The sequence below is a fragment of the Kogia breviceps genome, chromosome 18 (assembly GCF_026419965.1).
Source record: "Kogia breviceps isolate mKogBre1 chromosome 18, mKogBre1 haplotype 1, whole genome shotgun sequence".
Taxonomy (NCBI): domain Eukaryota; kingdom Metazoa; phylum Chordata; class Mammalia; order Artiodactyla; family Physeteridae; genus Kogia; species Kogia breviceps.
The window spans coordinates 27,982,240-28,004,240 of NC_081327.1; the positions used below are offsets into that span (position 1 = coordinate 27,982,240).

General features: G+C 35.3%; 1 protein-coding gene across 15 annotated transcripts in view; it reads left to right on the forward strand.

The window, feature by feature from the left end:
* The window catches only part of CHD9 (chromodomain helicase DNA binding protein 9), a 244,763-nt gene that overhangs the window by 60,045 nt on the left and 162,717 nt on the right, over positions 1-22,001 (forward strand). The gene's annotated exons all lie outside the window — the stretch shown is intronic.

Consider the following 22,001-nt stretch of genomic DNA (forward strand, 5'->3'; position numbering starts at 1 on the left):
ACTAAGGTCCCACATGCCACGTGGCATGGCTGAAAAATTAAAAAATAAATTAATGAATGCTTAACCTTTCCAGAGGGCCGGGGTGTGTGTGTGTGTGTGTGTGTGTGTGTGTGTGTGTGTGTGTGTGTGTGTGTGTGTGTGTGTGTGTGTGTACTGGCTTCCTAGAGATGGTAGCACTTAAGTTTAATATCAGGAGCATTAAATAGAGGAATAGGGGTGGTGGGAAGTGATATTATAGGTGAAGAGAACTTCCTGTATATATTAATGGAGATGTGAGAAAGTTTGATGAATTCAAGCAACATTTCAATATGGTTAAGGCATGGATTACCTGTGGGGGAATCGAAGCAAAAATGGGTGGAGAGGCATTGATATCTTTAGTAAGGGAATAAAATGAGCAAGCATATATATATTGGGAGGGCAAAGATGAGTTTTGGCATATTGATGATACTGTTGGTTAGTATAAATATTTTTTTACTTTTTTTTTTTTCCGTACGGGCCTCTCACTGTTGTGGCCTCTCCCGTTGCGGAGCACAGGCTCTGGACGCCCAGGCTCAGCGGCCATGGCTCTTGGGCCCAGCTGCTCCGCAGCATGTGGGGTCTTCCCAGACCAGGGCACGAAACCTTGTCCCCTGCATCAGCAGGTGGACTCTCAACCACTGCGCCACCACCAGGGAAGCCCGGTATAAATATTTTTTAAATGAGTTGCAACCTAAGTACAATCATATATAACAGGCTCTTAGTAATTTTTCTGCAAGCCAACGTAGAATCTTGATATATGTTCTTAGTTCTACAGGTCAGTGAGAGGGAAATACATATTTATTGAGCACTTAGAATATTTTAGACTTTATTCTGAATTCTGTAACAGCTCTGCAGTGTAGATAGTCAGGTGAGGAAAAAGAATTTTAAAGAACTGCTGAAGGTTATACAGCTTACAGATGGCAGAATTTGAACTCACGCCTGAGCTCTTTCAACTATGCCATGGCTGATTGGTATTTGCCAGATATTTTTCTTATTGACTAGTGATCTAATTTATTTTATAATTAATCAGCTGGATGGATACCTTTTGCAGTTAGATTAATCTGAAACATACCAAGAAAACAGAACAGACATAAGGATGGGATTTAATAGAGTTCTGTACACAAATGTTAATAGAGATTGGAGTACATGACATGTAAAGCTTCTTATGTGGACTTCTGTGATGATTTTGTGTATTGTACGTTAATAAAACAACCTAAGTTATCTTAAATTGTCTACTGGGAATAATTTTGAAGGATGTTCTTCTGGATAACTATTACAAATTAGTTTATTTTTCTGTTAAGTTCTAGTTTTTATGGTGTTCATGTTGTTATATGTTAAGGTCATACTAGCCTGAAAATTTAAAAATGAGGACAGTGATACTCCTACAAATAGTAGAAGGACAGAACAATCGTAACATAATTATTATTTTTTTCAGAATTAGAACATTATGGTTGATGTCTTCAAGAGGAAAAAATAATGGTTTTTTTTTAAGTTAAAAGGTATTTTTAAAGTTATATCTCATAAGCTTTTATTTTAGAATATAGAGCCCACTACTTTTTATCTTGCATTTATTCCTTAATGAGGATTTTAAGCTTTTTTTCCCTGATAGCTCTAGTTTGGTTGGGGTAGGTGTTTCGTGAATATGTGAGTAGAAAATAAACCAAGTATACAGTGTTGAGTTATAAGACACCTTCATAAGCATTCAGTCCAAACCTGTCATTGACAAGGTAACTGGGGGGCCAGATGGTTATGTATATTGTCACACTTTCAGTTAGTTACAGAGATTAGAATTTTGGTCTCCTGGGAGGGGGAAAACAAATAATACTAATAGGTTTTAGTCTATAATGTTGGGTAAGGAAATTTCTCTTTTGGATCCTTTCAGTCTACTTTGAAAATGTCTGTATAGGCTTATAAGTAACTATCAGGTAAATAAATTAAGGAGAGACACAGTTGATGTTTATATTAAAGAATTAAGTTTCACATAACAGTATTTTGGTTAGAAGTTTTCTCAGCAGGTTAGATCTGATAATTGGGTCACAGTTTGGGATTTGGTATCCAGACATCTTTTACTCTACTTCTCATAAAATAGCTAAGTATACTACTGAAGTGTAGATTCTATAGCATATCATGCTTCTTGTTCAAAAAGAACTTGAAAAATACTGGAAAAAAATTTAAAGGACCATAATATACGTACAACGGAGTGTTATTCAGCTTTAAAAAGGAAGGAAGGGGCTTCCCTAGTGGCGCAGTAGTTGAGAGTCCGCCTGCAGATGCAGGGGACACGGGTTTGTGCCCCAGTCCGGGAGGATCCCACATGCCACGGAGCGGCTAGGCCCGTGAGCCATGGCCGCTGAGCCTGGGCGTCCGGAGCCACAACGGGAGAGGCCACAGCAGTGAGAGGCCTGCGTACCAGAGGAAAAAAAAAAAAAAAAAGGAAGGAAGTTCTGACATAATGCTACAACATGGATGAACCTTGAATATATTATGCTAAGTGAAATAAGCCACTTACACACACACACACACACACACACACACATTGTATAATTCCCCTTAGATGGGGTATGTAGTCAGATTCTTTAGAAACAGCAGAATGGTGGTTGCCAGGGGTTGGGATTGGAGAAAGGAGACTGGGGAGTTGTTTAAATAAATGGGTACAGGATTTCAAGTTTGCAAGATGAAAAAATTCTAAAGATTGGTTACACAACAGTCAATATGCTTAAAACTACTGAACTGTACACTTAAAAATGGTTAAGATGGTAAATTTTATGTATATTTTACCACAATTAAAAGTTTAAAATATTTTGTGCTTTGGGGACAAAAACACTAATTTGAAAAGATATATGCACCTCTGTGTTCATTGCAGCACTATTTATAATAGCCAAGATATGCAAGCAACCCAAGTGCCCATCAATAGATGAACAGATAAAAAAGATGTACATATAGAAAAAAGAATGCAGTCTTGCCATTTGCAATAACATGCATGGCCCTAGAGGGTATTATGCTAAGTGAAATAAGAGAAAGACAAATACTGTATAATTTTACTTGCATGTGGAACCTGAAAAACAAAACAGTGTCATAACAAAACAGAAATAAGAGTTATAGATATGGGAACAAATAGGTGGTTGCCAGAGGAAAGAGGGTGGGGGAGGAAAGAAAGAAGTGAGGGAGATTGAGAGGTACAAACTTCCAGTTGCAAAAATAAATGAATCACTGGTATGAAAGGTACAGTGTGGGGAATATAGTTAATAACCAAGTAATATCTTTATATGGTGATATCATAACTAGACTTATCATGGTGATCATTTTGAAATGTATAGAAAAAGACTCTTGTGTAACAGGAACTAACAATGTAGGTGAATTACACTTCAAAAACAAACATGCAAACAAACTCATAGAAACAGAGGTCAGATTTGTCATTACCAGAGGCAGGAGTAGTGGCTGGGGGGAGGGGAATTGGATGAAGGCCATCAGAAGGTACAAGGTAAAGTATAAGATAAACAAGTATTAGGGATGTAGTGTACAACATGATAGAATTAACACTTTTGTATGTTATATATGGAAGTTGTTGAGAGTAAATCCTAAGAGTTCGCATCACAAAATATTTTTTTGTATTCAATTTTGTATCTATATGAAATGATGGATGATCTCTAAACTTATTGTGATAACAGTTTCATGATGTATGTAAGTCAGATCATTATGCTGTACACTTTCAACTTATACAGTGCTGTATGTCAAGTATATCTCAGTAAAACTGGAAGAAAAAAATTAAAAATATTTTTAAATGGGTCATAAGCTTAATGTCCAGATAACCCCTAATGCCATTTTTTTTTTTTTTTTTTTTTTTTTTTTTTTTTTTTTTTTTTTTTGCGGTATGCGGGCCTCTCACTGCTGTGGCCTCTCCCGTTGCGGAGCACAGGCTCCGGACGCGCAGGCCCAGCGGCCATGGCTCACGGGCTTAGTTGCTCCGCGGCATGTGGGATCTTCCCGGACCAGGGCACGAACCCGTGACCCCTGCATCGGCAGGCGGATTCTCAACCACTGCGCCACCAGGGAAGCCCCCTAATGCCATTTTTAAAGAAAGTTTCACATAAGATTTTTTAAAAGGACAAAAACAGTTTCTGCCTTATGTAGAATTCCTTCTTTGCTGCCTACCCAAATAGAAAGTTTTGTGTGTATATGACATGAATAAGTATTTTTTTTACTGCTTATTATATGATAAGGATAAATTTCTGACCTCTTAGAACTTACATTTTCTGGGTAGCATAAGCTTTAAACAAAATAAATATGTAAAATATATAGAATGTTATCTAATACAAAGGCAAAAAGTGGGGGGACAGAGATGTGAAGTATTGGAGGAGAATGATGACATTTTAAATAGGTTGGTCAGGAATGACCTCACCGAGAAAGTTACTTTTGAGAAAAGAATTTAGAGGAAATGAGCGAAGAGTATATTCAGCAAGTGCAAAGGCCGCGAGATAGGAGCATGCTTGGCTTTGTGTATGTTTATGAATATATATATATGTGTGTGTGTGTGTACATATATATATAAACATAAAATTTGCCATTTTAAACATTATGTATACAATTCAGTGGCATTTCCATTCACAATATTGTGTAACCATCACCACTATTTCCAGTTTTTTTCATCACCCCAAACAGAAACTCTCCTTACAAAGCTCCCTACTTCCCCTCTTACCAGCTCCTGGTAACCTCTAATATTTCTGTTTCTATGAATTTACCTATTCTAGATATTTTGTATAAGAGGAATCATACAACATTTTCCCTTCTGTGTCTGCCTTTTATACTTGGTACAGTGTTTATAAGGTTCATCCCTGTTGTAGCATGTATCAGAATCTTATCCCCTTTTTGTGGTTGGATAATATTCTATTTTATGTTTATACCAAATTTTGTTTATCAGTTGATGGTGCTTAGAGTTTTTCAACTTCTGGCTATTATGAATAATGCTGCTACAAATATTGCTGTATAAATATCTGTTTGAGTCCCTGTTATTAATTCTTCTGGGTGTATAGTGTATACCTAGGAATAGAACTCCTGGGTTATACGGTAATTCTATGTTTAACTTTTTGAGAAACCACCACACTCTTTTCCACATTGGCTGTCCCATTTTACATTCCTGCCAGCAGTGTAGGAGAGTTTCAGTTTCTCCACATTCTCCTCAATGCTTGTTATTTTCCTTTATGTTATAGCATCTCTAGTATATCTCATTGTGATTTTGATTTGCATTCCCTTAGTGACTAATGTTGAATAACTTTTCATGTGTTTATTGGCCATTCCTTTAAGTTGGGTTGTCTTTACAGTATTTAATTGTAGGAATTCTTTATAAATTCTGGGTATTAAACTATTATTAGATATGACTTGCAAATATTTTCTCCCATTTTGTGAGTTGTCTTCACTCTTTTGATACTGTCTTTTTTTTTTTTTTTTTTTTTTGCGCTACGCGGGCCTCTCACTGTTGTGGCCCCGCCCGTTGTGGAGCACAGGCTCCGGACGCACAGGCTCAGCGGCCACGGCTCATGGGCCCAGCCGCTCCGCGGCACGTGGGATCTTCCCGGACCGGGGCACGAACCCACGTCCCCTGCATCGGCAGGCGGACTCTCAACCACTGCGCCACCAGGGAAGCCCTTGATACTGTCTTTTGATGCACAAGTTTTCAGTTGTTATTGAGGTCCAATTTATCTATTTTTTTCTATTTTTGCCCATGCATTTAGTGTTATATTTAAGAAATCATTGCCAAAACGAAAGTCATGAAGATTTGCCTCCATGTTTTCTTCTAAGAGTGTTAGAATTTTAGCTTTTAAATTTAGATCTTTGATCTGCTTGTGTTAATTTTTGTATATGGTATAAGGTAAGGGTTCAGCTTCATTCTTTTGCAGGTGGCTCTTCAGTTTTCCTAGCATCAGTTGTGGAAGAGACTGTTTTTCCCCATTGAATGGTCTTGGTACCATTGTCAAAAATCAGTTGACCATAGATGTGAGGGTTTATTCCTGGGCTTTCAGTTCCATCCCGTTGGTCTGTATGTCTGTCCTTATGCCAGTACCACACTGTTTTGATAATTGTAGTTTTGTAGTAAGTTTTGAAACTGAGAAGTGTGAGTCTTCCAACTTTGTTCTTTTTCAAGATTGTTTTGGCTGTTCTGGGTCCCTTGAAATTCCATATGAATTTCTGCAAAAAAACATCATTGGGATTTTGATAGGAGTTGCATTGAATCTGTAGGTTACTTTGGGTAGTATTGTCATCTTAACAATATTATGTCTTCTGTTTATTTTTCTTTAATAAATTTATTTAATTAATTTATTTTTGGCTGCTTTGGGTCTTTGTTACTGTACACAGGCTTTCTCAAGTTGCTGTGAGTGGCGGCTACTCTTCATTTGCAGTTCCCCGGCTTTTCATTGTGATGGCTTCCCTTCTTGCAGAGCACGGGCTCAAGCCACGTGGGCTTCAGGAGTTGTGGCTCGCAGGCTCTAGAGTGCAGGCTCGGTAGTTGTGGCTCATGGGCTTAGTTGCTCCGTGGCATGTGGGGTCTTCCCAGACCAGGGCTCGAACCTGTGTCCCCTGAATTGGCAGGTGGATTCTTAACCACTGAGCCCCCAGGGAAGCCCCTTGTCTTTGATTTATTTAGATTTCATTATTCACAGGATGTCTTTCCATTTATTTAGATATACTTTAATTCCTTTCAGCAATGTTTTGTAGTCTTCAGTGCCCACATCTGACATGGCCTTCATTAAATTTATTCCTAAGTATTTTTTAAATGCTATTGTAAATGGAATTTTTTTCTTAATTGCCTTTTTGGAATGGTGATTGCTATCTTACAGAAATACAACTGATTTTTCTGCATAGATTTGTATCCTGCAATTTTGATAAATTCATTTATTAGCTCTAACTGTGTGTGTGTGTGTGTGTGTGTGTGTGTGTGTGTGTGTGTGTGTATTTATAGTTTTCTATAGATCATGTTACTTGTGAATAGAGATAGTTGTACTTCTTTTTTTCCACTTTGGATGCCTTTTATTTTACTTTTTTTGCCCATTTTGTCCAGCTGAATTTTCCAGTACTATGTTGAATAGAAGTGGTGAAAGTGGGCATCCTTGTCTTGTTCTTGATATTGGGGCAAAAGTTTTCATTCTTTTACCATTGAGTATGATGTTAGCTTTAAGTTGTTCATATATGGCTTTCATCAAACTGGGGACGTTTCTTTCTATTCCTGTTTTACTGAGTGTTTTTATCAGAAAGAGTGTTAGGCTTTGTCAAACACTTTTTCTTCCTCAATTGAGTTAATATTGTGTTTTTTCCTTCATTCTGTTAATAAGATATATGATATTGATTGATTTTTATATGTTAATTACCTTTATGCACCTAGGATAAGTCCTACTAGGTCATGATGTATATGTTGTATATGTGTGTATATATATGTGTATAATCTGCTGGATTTGGTTTTCTAGTATTTTGTTGATGATTTCTTCATCTGTATTCATAAGGGTTATTAGTCTTTGGTTGGGTTTTTTGTTTTTGTTTTTTCGTAATGCCTTAGGCTTCAGTATCAGGTTAATGTTGACCTCACAGAATGAGTTAGAAAGGGTTCCTACCTTTTCACTTTTGTGGAAGAGTTTGAGAAGGATTGGTGTCAATCCTATAAATAATTGATAGAATTCACCATTAAAGAAATCTGGTCCTAGACTTTTATTTGTTGGGAGGTTTTTTGTTTGTTTTGTTTTTTAAATTTTATTTTATTGGGGTATGGTTGTTTTATTGGGAGGTTTTGGGTTACGGATTCAATCTCCTTATTTCTTATAGATCTATTTAGATTTTCTATTTCTTTCTGTGTGAGTTTTGGTAGTTTTTGTGGTAGTTTGTCCATTTCATCTAGGTTATCCAATTTGTTGGTGTACAGTTGTTCACATTATCCTTTTATAATCCTTATTTTATAAAGTCTGTATTAATGTCCTCTCTTGTGTTTCTGCTTTGAGTAATTTGTATCTTCTCTCTTTTCTCTTAGCCAATCTGGCTAAAGGTTTGTCAATTTTGTTGATCTTTTTAGAGAACTAAGGATAGACTTCATTGATTTTTTGTTTTTCTATTGCTTTTCTCTTCTCTATTTCATTTATCTCTACTCTAATCTTTATTATTCCTTTCCTTCTGCTACCTCTGGATTTGTCTGCTCTTCTTTTTTATTTCCTTAAAGTGTACAGTTAGGTTATTGCTCTGAGGTCTTTCTTTTTTAATGTAGTTGTTTACAGATATAAATTTCCATTGGAGCATTGCTTTTACTGCATTTCATTAGGTTTGGTATTGTTGTGTTTTCATTTTCATTCATCTGAAAGTATTTTCTAGTTTCCCTTGTTATTTTTTCTTTGATGCATTGGTTGTTTAAAAGTGTTTTGTTTAATTTCCATATATTTGTGAGTTTTCCAGTTTTGCTTCTGGTATTGATTTCCAGATTTACTATGTTGGGATCAGAAAGATACTTCATATGTTTTCAATCTTTTTAAATGTATTAAAAAGTTTTGTGGCCTACTATGTAGTCTATCCTGGAGAATGTTTCAGGAGCATTTGAGAAGAATAAACATTGTGCTATTGTTGGGTGGAGTGTTTTGTATATATGTTTTAGGTCTAATTGGTTTATAGTATTAAAATCCTCTATTTTCTTATTAACTTTTTGTGTGGTGGTTCTTTCCACTATTGAACATAGGATATTGAAGTTTCCAACTATTACTGTAGAACTGTCTGTTTCTTCTTTCAATTCTATGTATATTTGCTGCATAGATTATGTGGCTCTATTGTTAGACACATATATGTTTATAATTATTACATATTTTTGATGGATTGAAGCATGTATTGATATGTAATGATCTTCATTTTTTGTAACCTTTTTGACTTAAAATCCATTGTTTGATGAAAATATAGCTAGTGCAGCGCTCTTGATTATTATTTGCATGGGTTATCTTTTTCTGTCCTTTCATTTTTAATTTCTGTGGTTTTGTATTTAAAGTGAGTCTTTCCTAGATCACATACAGGTGGATCATGTTTTTGATTTTGCTTTTATCCATTCTGCCAATATCTTCCTTTTAACTAGAGAATTAAATTCATTTATATTCTAAGTAATTACTGATTAGGAAAAACTTATTTCTGTCATTTTGCTATTTGCTTTTTTATGTCTTACATGCTCTTCATTCCTCCATTCATCCTGCTCTTTTTTTCTATTCAATTGATTTTTTTGTAGTATACCATTTTGATTCCCTTTTTCCCTTTTCTGTGTATATTTTAGTTATTTCCTAAGCTATAATAACAGCTTGTTTGTATGCCTATGAAAATGATCTAGTACAATGAGAAAAACTGATGACTCAGGAGAGAGAAGTAAGAGTGATTGTTGCAGTGTCCTTTAGCAGGTAGCAGTGGAGAAGGAAGGCAGAGGAAAGAGTATTAACGTTTTACTGCTTATTACAAAAATGAAACATTTTTTAAATTAAAAAAAAATCTAAAGCAGAGGAAATTAAAAAGTAATGTCTTCTGTGATTTTTCAGATTTATTTATGATGTGGTTGGGAATTTGATCAGAAATAGTTTGGCTTGTGAGTGGGAGATTGTTATTCTGGTATATGAGTATCTGTATCCTATCAGTAATGTCCTCAGAAGAGGAGAGGAAAGTAGATCTAGAAATGAATATAAAAACCTGGATGGGAGGAGTTCAGTGCTCCCCTACTTTAATCCTTATTAGGTACAGAACTTGGCAGTCCTTGTTAACCTTTTAAAGGGTCAGCTTTACATAATTGAAGGGCAATATTGATTCCATACTAACTTATTATTTACGTTCTTTCAATTAGTATTTGTTGCTTAAAGTCTCTGGACTTCCTACCTTTTAAAAACTGAAAATTCTAGATAATTAAATTTTAAATTCTGATTTTCACTAATATTATGCTGATGTTTTCTGAGTTGTCATGTGACATTCCAAAGCAAACTCTTCCTCAATTCTAACACCACTTACTGTTTTTAATGATAATAAAACAACACGTTGCATTTATATGGAAAGTATAAGTGTGTAGGATAGGCAACAGGTTTTATCATTTGTGACAGCATCAGAAAGGATCAGTTTAGTTTCATTTTTTATTGAAATTTTAAATTTTGATTAAAATAATCACAATAGCTTATTTTCAAAAGCTGTGTTTCTTGAGTCATTTTAAAAGTATGTTTATTTTAGAGTTCTTATTTATTTTAAAATTTTACAAGAGTATATTTACCATTACTTGCTTATTTTAACACTGCCATAGTTTCAAAATTACATTGGATAGCTGAAATATCTTATTTGAGAAGACTAACAGACTTCCATTGTAACGTGACTAAATCTTTCAAAGCAAATTCATTTGCTTTATTTTTTCTCAGAAAAAAATAAATCTGCCTTGCAAACACTTGCCAAGTAAAATTAGTTGATAATGATGTTGAAGAAAATAAAATTTTAATTGACCACTATAACCTTCATCATTATTTAAGAGAGATAACAGAAAATTAGAAGACTCAAAATAATTTTGCCCATATAACTTTTTCTTTATAAAATAACTTTACTGAGATATAATTCAGATATTAAATAATTCACCCAAAGTATATAATTCAGTGACTTTTAGTATATTCACAGTTATGCAGCTGTCACCAAAAGTAATTTTATAACATTTTCATTGTCCTCCAAAGAACCCCCATAACCTGTATCCAACACTCACCAATCCTTCTAACCCCACCCCTTGACAACCACTAATCTGCTCTGTCTCTATATATTTGCCTATTCTTGACATTTCATGTAAATGGAATCATATAATATGTAGTCCTTTATGACTGGCTTCTTTCATTCAGCATGTTTTCAAAGCTCATCCATGTTTTAGCATGTATCAGTACTTAATTTCTTTTTATTGTCAAATAATATTCCATTATATCAATATACTGCATTTTATTTCACCATTCATCAGTTGGTGGATATTGGGTTGTTTCCTCTTTTTATCAATAATGCGTCAATGAACATTGTTGTGTAAGCATCTATTTGAGCCCTTGCTTTCAGTTTCGTTGGGTATATACTGTTTGAGGAATTACCAGACTGTTTTTCAAAGTGACTGCATTTCTAACAGCAGTTTATGAGAATTCCAGCTTCTTCACATCCTCACTAACACTTGTTATTTTCCGTTATTATTTTCTTCCTATCCTAGTGTATATGAAGTGGTATCTCATTATGATTTTGGTATGCATTTCCCTGTTGACTAATGATGGTTACTGTATTTTCACGTGCTTATTGGCCATTTGTATATCTTCTTGGAGAAATGTCTATTCAGATTCCTCGGCCACTTTTTAATTGGATTATTTGTCTACTATTAAGTTGTAGGAATTTTAAAAATATATTCTAGATACAAGTCCCTTATCGGATACATGATTTGCAGAATTTTTCTCACATTGTCACCCTCTTTATCTCATTCTGCCATGGGGTTCCTTTTCACTTTCTTAATGTCTTTTGAAGTATAGAAATTTTTAATTTTGATGATGCTCATTTTTTTCTATTAAAACTTCTTTCATTTTGCTTAAGTAAAGACTCTAGTAACCATCTAACTAATATAGCCAGGATTATGTTCTGGCACATATTATATAATACTGTGTATTCGTATAGTTACAAGGTAGTATATGCTTTTTAATAGCTTTATTATATTTGCTTCCCTAAAGCTGTGTTGAGGATGCATATTTAGACTCTGGTTAGCTATTTATTTCCATTTTTTCTCTGTGTTTAATTTGTACCTTGTGAATAATTTTCCATTCTATAATTGAAGTGACAGTTTTAGGTCCTAGGTTTATATCAACTTGAATTTAACCTTCCTACTATTGCATTTCATCCTATTTTTTAAATAGGATGATCCCCCCTAATTTATTAGTATTACTTTGAAGTATATTTAAATTTATAATTTTTTGCAATTTCATAGCATCTTCAGATTTGAGGTAGTTACTATGAAATTCTTATATCAATTAATGATGTAGTATAGATTATCTATATGCCTATAAACCTTGTTGAAACTCACTAATAAGTAACTCTGAGGTACTACATTAAAACCAAGAGTTCTCAAGTGCCAGGATTCATAAAGTACCAAGATCAGAAGGAACTTTACGTCTTATCTAGTCAGTTACCGATATGCTGCTGGATTCCTCTTTACAGAATCTCTTTTGAGGTCTCAGTTAGCCTGTTTAAAATTTGAATATGTAACTTTAGTAATAAGGAACTCATTATCTTTGTCTTTGGATAGCTCTGTTTCAAATTCCTTTCTTACACTGAGCCAAAATAATTTCCCCTGTAGTTTTCTGGTAACCTGTCATTCTAGATCTGCCATTTGGGGCCCTACAGATAGCCTGAGTAATAGAGTGGAAAATGAACAATAGGACATTATAGAAAGATAACAAGTAGATTGGTGTGATTAGATTGTGGAGGATGTGGAGAGATGGTGGGGTGGTGACTGGAGATGAGAAAAAATTTGAAAGGCACATGGTCAGCATTAGGGAACAATAGGTTTCCTTTGACAAGTGACATCATCAAATCTCTATTTCACAAAACTTACTCTGGTCACAATGTGCACGGTAGATTACAGTGGGGAAATAACTTTGGGCAGAAAGGTCGGTTTTATTTATACACTGCCATTAGGCAAATAAAGAATGTAGGAGAAAGATTTTAGAAGAAAGATTGTTTTTGGACCTGTTGAGTTTATACTTATGGGGAAGTCCAGGAGGCAGCTGGAAAGATAGTACTAGACATAAAAATTTTAAAGTTGTCAGCAGGTAGATGATAGAGGATGTTTACCCAGGGAGGATATCTAGACTGAGGCGAGGACTGAGGAGAGAAACTTTTAAGAAGCATGGTTTCAAGTAACTTCACCAATCTGCTTGCTGTCCTCTGAGTATGTCCCATTTTGTCTGTATTCTTCTTTAAATTAAACACTCAGGTGTGAATATTATACCCAGATTTGGTGTGACCAGCATAAGTGAATATAACATTTTGTTTAACCAGCATCCTGTTGATGGACATCTAGGCTATATTCAGTCTTTTGCTGGAGCAAATAATGCTGCAATAAATAGCTGTATCTACCATTTCAGTCATACACGAACATATTTATGGAATAAATTGTTAGAAGGAGATTTGTTCAGTCAAAGGGTATGTGCACTTGAAATAGTTATAGATGTTGGCAAATTTCTCTCCTTAGAGATGTCACCATTTTAGACTTCACAGTGGTCATATGAGAGTATTTTTTTCCAGCAACTTCACTAATATGTGTTATTAGACTGGAATTGTTGTGAGTCTGATAGGTGAAAGATGATATATCAGTGTGGTTCTAACTGACATTCTCTTATTTTGAATGAGAATATGAACTGACTGTTGGTATCCTTTGCCCATTTTTTTATTAGGCTATTAGTATTTGTTTTTTTTTTTGGCGGTACGTGGGCCTCTCACTGTTGTGGCCTCTCCCGTTGCGGAGTACAGGCTCTGGACGCGCAGGCTCAGCGGCCATGGCTCACAGGCCTAGCTGCTCCGCGGTATGTGGGATCTTCCTGGACCGGGACACAAACCCGTGTCCCCTGCATCGGCAGGCGGACTCTCAACCACTGCGCCACCAGGGAAGCCCAGGCTATTAGTATTTTATAGGAAATCTTGATATATTTAAAAATGAGCACGTCAGGGAATTCCCTGGCTGTTCAGTGGTTAGGAAGCTATGCTTCCACTGCAGGGGGCTGGGTTTCAGTCCCTGGCTGGGGAAGATCCTGCAACCCACACCACAAGGCCTTTTAAAAAAAGAGCACTTCATCAGTAAATGAGTTGCAATATTTCTCAGTTTGCTACTTTTCTTTTGTAATCTAGTTTATGAATTTCTTTTTTTGATTGTTTTGGCCATGGCTTGCTGGATGTTAGTTCCCTGACCAGGGATTGAACCTGTACCTTTGGCAGTGAAAGCCACTTGACCACCAGGGAATTCCCTAATTTATGAATCTTTTCATAAAATTATTTGTGTAATCTAATTAGTGATTCTTTAATGACATGTAGATTTTGTTCCATAAATAGAAAATAAGGTGACCCTGTCCATGTTTTCTTCTAGTATTTTAATTTCTGACATTTATATCTTTGATCCATTTGCAGTTTATCTTGGTTTGAGAACAAGGTATGGATCTAATTCTTTTTTTCAGTTGGCCATCCAATTGTCTTGTTTAGTTTATAGTTCATTTCCCCCCAATTTGAGATACTAAGTTACTTTCTGTTGTATCTGTTTGGCTTCTCATGTGTCAATACCACCATGGTTTTTTTTTTTTTTTTTTTAACATCTTTATTTGAGTATAACTGTTTTACAATAGTGTGTTAGTTTCTCCTTTACAACAAAGTGAATCAGTTATACATATACATATGTTCCCATATCTCTTCCTTTTTGCATCACCCTCCCTCCCACCCTCCCTATCCCACCCCTCTAGGTGGTCACAAAGCACAGAGGTGAACTCCCTGTGCTATCCAGCAGCTTCCCACTAGCTATCTAATTTACATTTGGTAGTGTGTATATGTCCCTGCCACTCTCACATCGTCACCGCTTACCCTTCCCCCTCCCCATATCCTCAAGTCCATGCTATAGTAGGTCTGTGTTTTATTCCTGTCCTACCACTAATCTCTTCATGACATTTTTTTTTTCTTAGATTCCATATATATGTGTTAGCATACGGTATTTGTTTTTCTCCTTCTGATTTACTTCACTCTGTATGACAGACTCCAGGCCTATCCACCTCATTACAAATAACTCAGTTTCATTTCTTTTTATGGCTGAGTAATATTCCACTGTATATATGTGCCACATCTTCTTTATCCATTCATCTGTTGATGGACATTTAGGTTGCTTCCATGTCCTGGCTATCGTAAATAGAGCTGCAATAAACATTTTGGTACATGACTCTTTTTGAATTATGGTTTTCTCAGGGTATATGCCTAATAGCGGGATTGTGGGGTCATATGGTAGGTAGTTCTATTTGTAGTTTTTTAAGGAACCTCCATACTGTTCTCCATAGTGGCTGTATCAATTTACATTCCCACCAGCAGTGCAAGAGTGTTCCCTTTTCTCCACACCCTCTCCAGCATTTATTGTTTCTAGAGTTTTTGATGATGGCCAATCTGACCGGTGTGAGATGATATCTCATTGTAGTTTTGATTTGCATTTCTCTAATGATTAATGATGTTGAGGATTCTTTCATGTGTTTGTTGGCAATCTGTATATCTTCTTTGGAGAAATGTCTATTTAGTTCTTCTGCCCTTTTTTGGATTGGGTTGTTTGTTCACCATGTTTTGATAAATGAAATTTTATAATGCTTTAATATTTGGTAGGATTAGTTCTTCCTGGTTGTCCTTCTTTTTCAGATCTTTTCCTGGCTTTGCTTTTTGTCTATGTAGAAACACCTTGTCTGACTGTGAAAAAAACTTTGAATTTTTACTGAGGCCACATTAATTTCAGACATTAGTATATGGAGAGTTCATATATTTATAATAGTATACTGAGGGTTCATTTATAATATGGACATAGTTTTCTATCTAAGAGCATTTTATATAAAGAATATGAAGTAGTTATCAACATTAAAAATCAGGGAATTTCCAGCTCCTCTTTAAAACTTAGGAACAACAATTAACTGAAGCTGACTAGTGGCTGCCCCTTTGTACTTTTAGTCAGCCATAGTTCTCTTCTGGCCAGTTTCACTCATTTATGTTACAGGCCTGGCCTCTGTAGAATTTGCAACCTGAATGTACTTGTAGAATTGGTTATCTGTGCTGAAAACAGAACCCCATAGTTAAAAGTTATTAGATTTGATCCATTGCTCCATTCTCTTGAGATCCTTTTGTATCTTGGTTCTGTTAACTATGGTAATTAAGTCTGCCTTCCAACTTAAAATCACCTTCATTTAAGCTGAACCAGACAAGCTGACGATAGAAATTTTGTAGTACACTATTGGAAAATTAATTAGTACTCTTTCAGAGTGGTTTCACCTGGTTATTAGTATATTGTCACATAATTTTACTAGTATTAAGCTAGTAAATTCTGTACTATCTACCTGTCATGTACATAGATGCACTATAGGAACCCTAGGGAAATTAGTAGTATGGGACCAATTGTCGAAGGTTTATCCCTTTAACATTAAACCTTTTATTTTAACCGTTTTAGATAAAATTTTTCCCATTTCAGTAAATGGGGACTATTTTGCCTATAGCTTTGAAAAGAGAAGCCTTAAGGGAGACATAAGTCTTCAGGAATTTGAAGGTTTGTCACAATTAGATTTATTTTAAACAATCTCAAAGTAAATGCCTAGAAAGGAAGGAGGAAATTTGACTTGATGTAAAGAAGAACTCTCTAACAGGTATTAAAGCCTAGTTTGAATGCCTTAACAAGAGTTGTTTCTAGAAGTATACAGAACAGTTTTTTTAAACAAAGAAATGGCAAACTCAAGTTTGCCAGCTTTTTATTTTGCCAAGTAAGAATATTCTTTTCATTTTAATTTTAAAGATCTAATTGGCTTTATTAAATGATTCATGAATTGGGCAGCGTCCCATCTAGCAAATAGAGAGGAATTCCCAGGGTATTCTTTAAAATGACTAATATCCTTGTCATTATCATTTAATTTAAAAAAAAATGTTTCTGGGTCCAACTTTAAGTGTTTTGGTCACTGTCATTGGAAGAGGTGATATTTGCTATCTAACAATAACTTCAAATGTTAGTAGCCACAGTAAAAATGTTAGTCAAGTGTTAAGCCAGAGAAGAAATTTTAATCGGTGAAATAGTTCCCTATTGCCTCTAGGATAAAGTCCAGATTTCTTAACATGGCTAATAAAAGACCTGGATATCTGACTTCTGCTTGCCTCTCGACATCTCTCTATTGGGCTAATAGCATGCTCTGGCCACATTATGCTATTGAGTAGTTCCCAAAATGCCTTGTCCTGGCTCACCTCTGGGCATTTCTTTAGTGTTCCCTCTGTGCTCTTGCCAGTTTTAGGTACAATGCAAGAGAGTGAGGGGATTGTAAAAGACCTGTTCTCTACCCTAATAGAGGTTACAGCTTACTGGTAGAGTATTTTACCTTTCATCTTTGAAGCAGACAGGATTGTAGTTAAAGTGTTTTACCTTTCATCTTTGAAGCAGACAGGATTGTAGTTAGTATTTTGTATAGTTTACTTTTGTTCTTTGGGTTTGTTTTTTACAGATGAAAACAAAAAGTACGTGGTCTTCTCAAGGTCATACAGCTAGGAGGTAGTAGAGCCAGCACTCAGGTCTAGTGTTTGTTTAAAAGTATCATGTTCTTTCTAATTCCTGTGTAGTCATTCACTGATTTAGCAAAAATGTATTGTGTGCCTACTATGCTAGGCAACATACTAAGGATACAAAGATTATAAGGGTGTTCCTTTTTTCCAAGGGTGTAGAGTCTGCTAGAGAGAAAAGGTAATATATTATCACAATGCAATATTATTTATTATTTATCATATGTACAGATTACCAGACAGGCTTGAGTAGGCAGAGTCATTCTATAGGAGATGAATCCTAAACTGAATTTTCTCCAGGTACAAATATGAAATAGCTATAAGTAGGGATCAATGATTGTAGTAAGTTTGAAAAGCTATTAATGTGTGGAAATTACTGGGAAGCCTAATTCATTTAGTCTCAAAAATATTGAGAGACTTAGAGAATATAGAAATGTCTTGGAGAAAAAGCAACTATTAGACACTAAGGAAAGTAAATTTACCATTGAAGTAAGTTTATATATATATATATATATATATATATATATATATATATATATTCTGTTATAGAACACGTATTTAGGGGTCTTATTTTTACTCATATGACCCAGTTCAAGTATCACCTCTTCTCTATGCCTTTCCTGATCTTTTCCGGACATAATTAATTGCTATCCAATCTGTACTACCACAATATAGTGATTTGTATACATCTCTGCTAAGATGTATATCATATTATTTGTTTATGTGTTTTCTTCCCCTCTAGATTATGAATTTTTTGAAGGCAGGGATTCTGTCCTATTGATATTTGAATCCATTTTATATGATCATCATCATGTTTGGCATCGGATGACTGTAGAAATGAAAATAGATAAGTAATTTGTTTTTGATTCTAAATATGTGTTTTAACTTTAGAAGAATTCGGTCCCCCAAATGTCTTAATTTAATGTACTTAATGGATAAGGCCAACTACAGCATTGCTCCAACTTGTATTTCCACCTTTATTTTCCACTTTTCTCCTTTTATGTACTCTGCAGTGGTCATACTATTTCCTAAATGTACTTCCTTCCTGCCTGCCATTTCTTTATTCCTGAATTCTTTGCTTGGCCTTTCCTTCCAGTCTCTTTTCTAAGACCCCTTCAAATGCTAATTGTTTTAAGAAGCTTTTCCTGAATAACTTGCTAAGTATGCTCTCTTCTCTTTATAAATCACCTTATAGATAAACTTGTGCCTCTCTTAGGCCACGTTTATGATATTTTATTCAGTATATGACGTGCTTTTCTTGTGCCATTATTCCTTATCTCCCCCGTTTAGATTCTGAACTTCCTGAGGGCAGGGGCTTTTGTAGTTTCTACAAAGCTGCTTTGGATGTAATGGACAGTCCATAAATATTTGCTTAATTAAATAGTTAAAATCGGACTGATGTGATGTTTTTATAAAGTTGGAAAATAGTACATTTACTAGAATGAAATAAGATGATAGCTCTTAAGAGGAGCTTACTTGATTAATCGGTTAAGAAATTAATCAATTGTAGAATAAACTGTTCAAATCAGAAAAGATGACCTTTTTTTAAGATTTTATGGGCATGTTTTCATAGTTCACCTTTAGTTTTTTTTTTTTTTTAAAGAAGATGTTGGGGGTAGGAATTAATTAATTAATTAATTTTTGCTGTGTTGGGTCTTCGTTTCTGGGCTTCGTTTCAAGGGCTATCTCTAGCTGTGGCAAGCGGGGGCCACTCTTCATCGCGGTGCGCGGGCCTCTCTCTATCGCGGCCTCTCTTGTTGGGGAGCACAGGCTCCTGACGCGCAGGCTCAGTAGTTGTGGCTCACGGGCCTAGTTGCTCCGCGGCATGTGGGATCCTCCCAGACCTGGGCTCGAACCCGTGTCCCGTGCGTTAGCAGGCAGATTCTCAACCACTGCGCGCCACCAGGGAAGCCCTAGTTTCTATTTTTATAACTAAGGTTGATGACTTACATGTATCTTGTTGCATATGAAATGTATATCTTCTTAGTGTAGTAAGGTGTCTATATTCATTTTCCTCATTAGATGTTCCTCTTCTGTTTGTACTTTTATAAAAGCACAAATATTGTATTGTATTATGTTGGTAATGGTCTATTTACTTGTCTGTATCCCCCTTCAGAGGTCAGTTATTATTCATCATCCTAGTGCCTAGAAGTGGTTTATCAATAAATGTTTGTTGGAAAAGTAGATAGCAAAATTGTTTTCTTAATTGAACTTTTTACTTCTCCCCATATTTTCGGTAGGCTTTGGGTTACATAAATGTAGAAAATGCTTTGCTTTAGCATAATCTACCATAATGTACAAAAGTTCAAAGACTATACCATTTCTTTCCTAAATGGAATATTACTGCTCTGATACATCATAAACTTATTTCCAGAACAGTGTTCTAAAAAACATTTAACTATTTCTTAAGAATAAAACAAATGTGCAAGCCTGTAGTACACAGTATAAATTCAGAATGTTTTATATTTTATGTTCACTGTTACCACAGTAATTAAGAATATATGAACTAAAGTCATATGCTTCAGATAATTTACCTTCAGCATTTGATTGGGCAGTAGTTTTTTGTAGTACTGGGTTGTGAACTCTTGAAGTAATACATTCTGAATATTCAGGAAATTAATCAATTCTAAGATGCATATTTTTTCTACTCTTAATATCTCTGATATTAGGATGTGTCTCAGTCACTGTCTGCCCGGTGGCTGTCAGGGAGTTGCTGTCATTGCCTGTGTGTACAAAAACTTAGTCATAGATTTTATATTGCCATCACTTCAGCTGGGCTATGTACATCGGAACTATACATGTTTAATTACTTAAAATGTCTCTAAAAAGATACACTATTATTCAGCTTTAAAAAAAGTTATTGATTATGCAGAGAGGCACAGAGTAGCAGAGCATAAATTTATTATTAGTGGAGCAAACATTTGTTGTTGAAGAAATGACAGCAATTCTACATTTTCTTACAGAGCAGCAATCAGGTGGTTTTTTTTGTTGTTTTTTTTTTTTTTGCGGTACGCGGGCCTCTCTCTGTTGTGGCCTCTCTCGTTGCGGAGCACAAGCTCCGGACGCGCAGGCTCAGCAGCCATGGCTCACGGGCCTAGCCGCTCCGTGGCATGTGGGATCTTCCCGGATCGGGGCAAGAACCCGCATCCCCTGCATCGGCAGGCGGACTCTCAACCACTGCGCCACCAGCGAAGCCCCAATCAGGTGTTTATGGAACAAAAAAAGTACTTCATGGGAGAGGAAATTCTCAAATCGTTTGGAATAAGTCTAAGTCTAAAAATGTTCTTAAAAGTTATTTCACAGATTATAAAATAAAAATTCAAAGTGTTATAGTGTCATTGTTTATTTCTTCATGTTACATCAGCTAATAATGTACTTTGTATTTGATAACATACTGGATTTGGTAACCTCCATTGTAATTCTTCTTTTTTCCTCTTGGTAAATAATCATACATCCATTAAAAACTATATAGGACGTTGCTTTTCTGACTATTGGGTTAGGTATACATAGATGTTCCCTTGTCTAGAGTCTATAGCTAAATGTAAGATAATGTTCCAGAGAAGTGACTTAACCTACTTTTTTTGGTTGTTGTTTTGGCTAATGCTGTGTTCAGTTCAGAACATATAGTACTCTATCTGCTTGGTCTCACAATTATAAAATCTGGAAAAATAATTTCTTTTTTCTGCATTTTTAAAAAATTTTTTAAATTTTTAAAAGAATTATATGTTTGTGAAAGCATTTGTATACCATTGTGATTGATAAGTCCATTTCTAGGTAAAATTAATATAGATTTTGGTAGTTTTTCCTTCTCAGAATTTTTCAGAAGTATTTCTTCATTTAAATAGTGAACAGATGTTTTGTTTAGGATATTTATATTTTCTAAAACGGGCCTCCCAAAATAGAAGTTCTGGAAAAGTTTCTTAGACCTTTGCTAATTTTTGAATAAACTAATATGTAGAGAAGCAAGAGTCTCCATTTGTGGTTCTCTGTGCAAGACAGTGGGGGCAGAACCCTAAATTACCTTTGTTGAAAATGTTTGGAATGAGTAAAGCCTGGAACAAAATTAGCCAGCCATTTCATATTAGCAAGTAACCTATTAGATCCTTTCCACACATAAATTGTATGTATGTATATGTGAGGTGTGTGTGTGTATAAATGTTATCATTTTTTCTCTTGATATTATCATAAGATTAATTTATTGCTTAGCTTAAGCTACTGTTTGTTTTTGCTTCAGCTTGATTATCAATACACTTTATTTGTACAGTTTAGTAGCTATAATAAGCAACGGGTTATTCCAAATGATTTAATGGTGGGCCACTTAACGAATATAACTGTTAACAGAAAGGTGCTTGGTTTTGCTACACAGATGTCTAAATCAGTTGGCTGTCAGTAGGCTGATCTTCCATGGTAGATGAACAAGAGGACCATGGTGGCAATATATTGCAACATCCCCAACATAGCACGTGTCTGTGTTGTCTGTCAGCTGACCAGATGGCTAACTTTTATCTCATTTAGGGCCAGCTTATCATGACCTCATACAATTGCTCTTCTTGATGTAGCTCCACGTATACCATATGAAATAGTAGCTTTATCTGCTCAAGAGGTCTAGAGCAAAAGATCACAACATACTTGCTAATCTAAGAGGATTCTAATGTCAGTTATCTCACCAAGACATAACATTAAAATGTAAT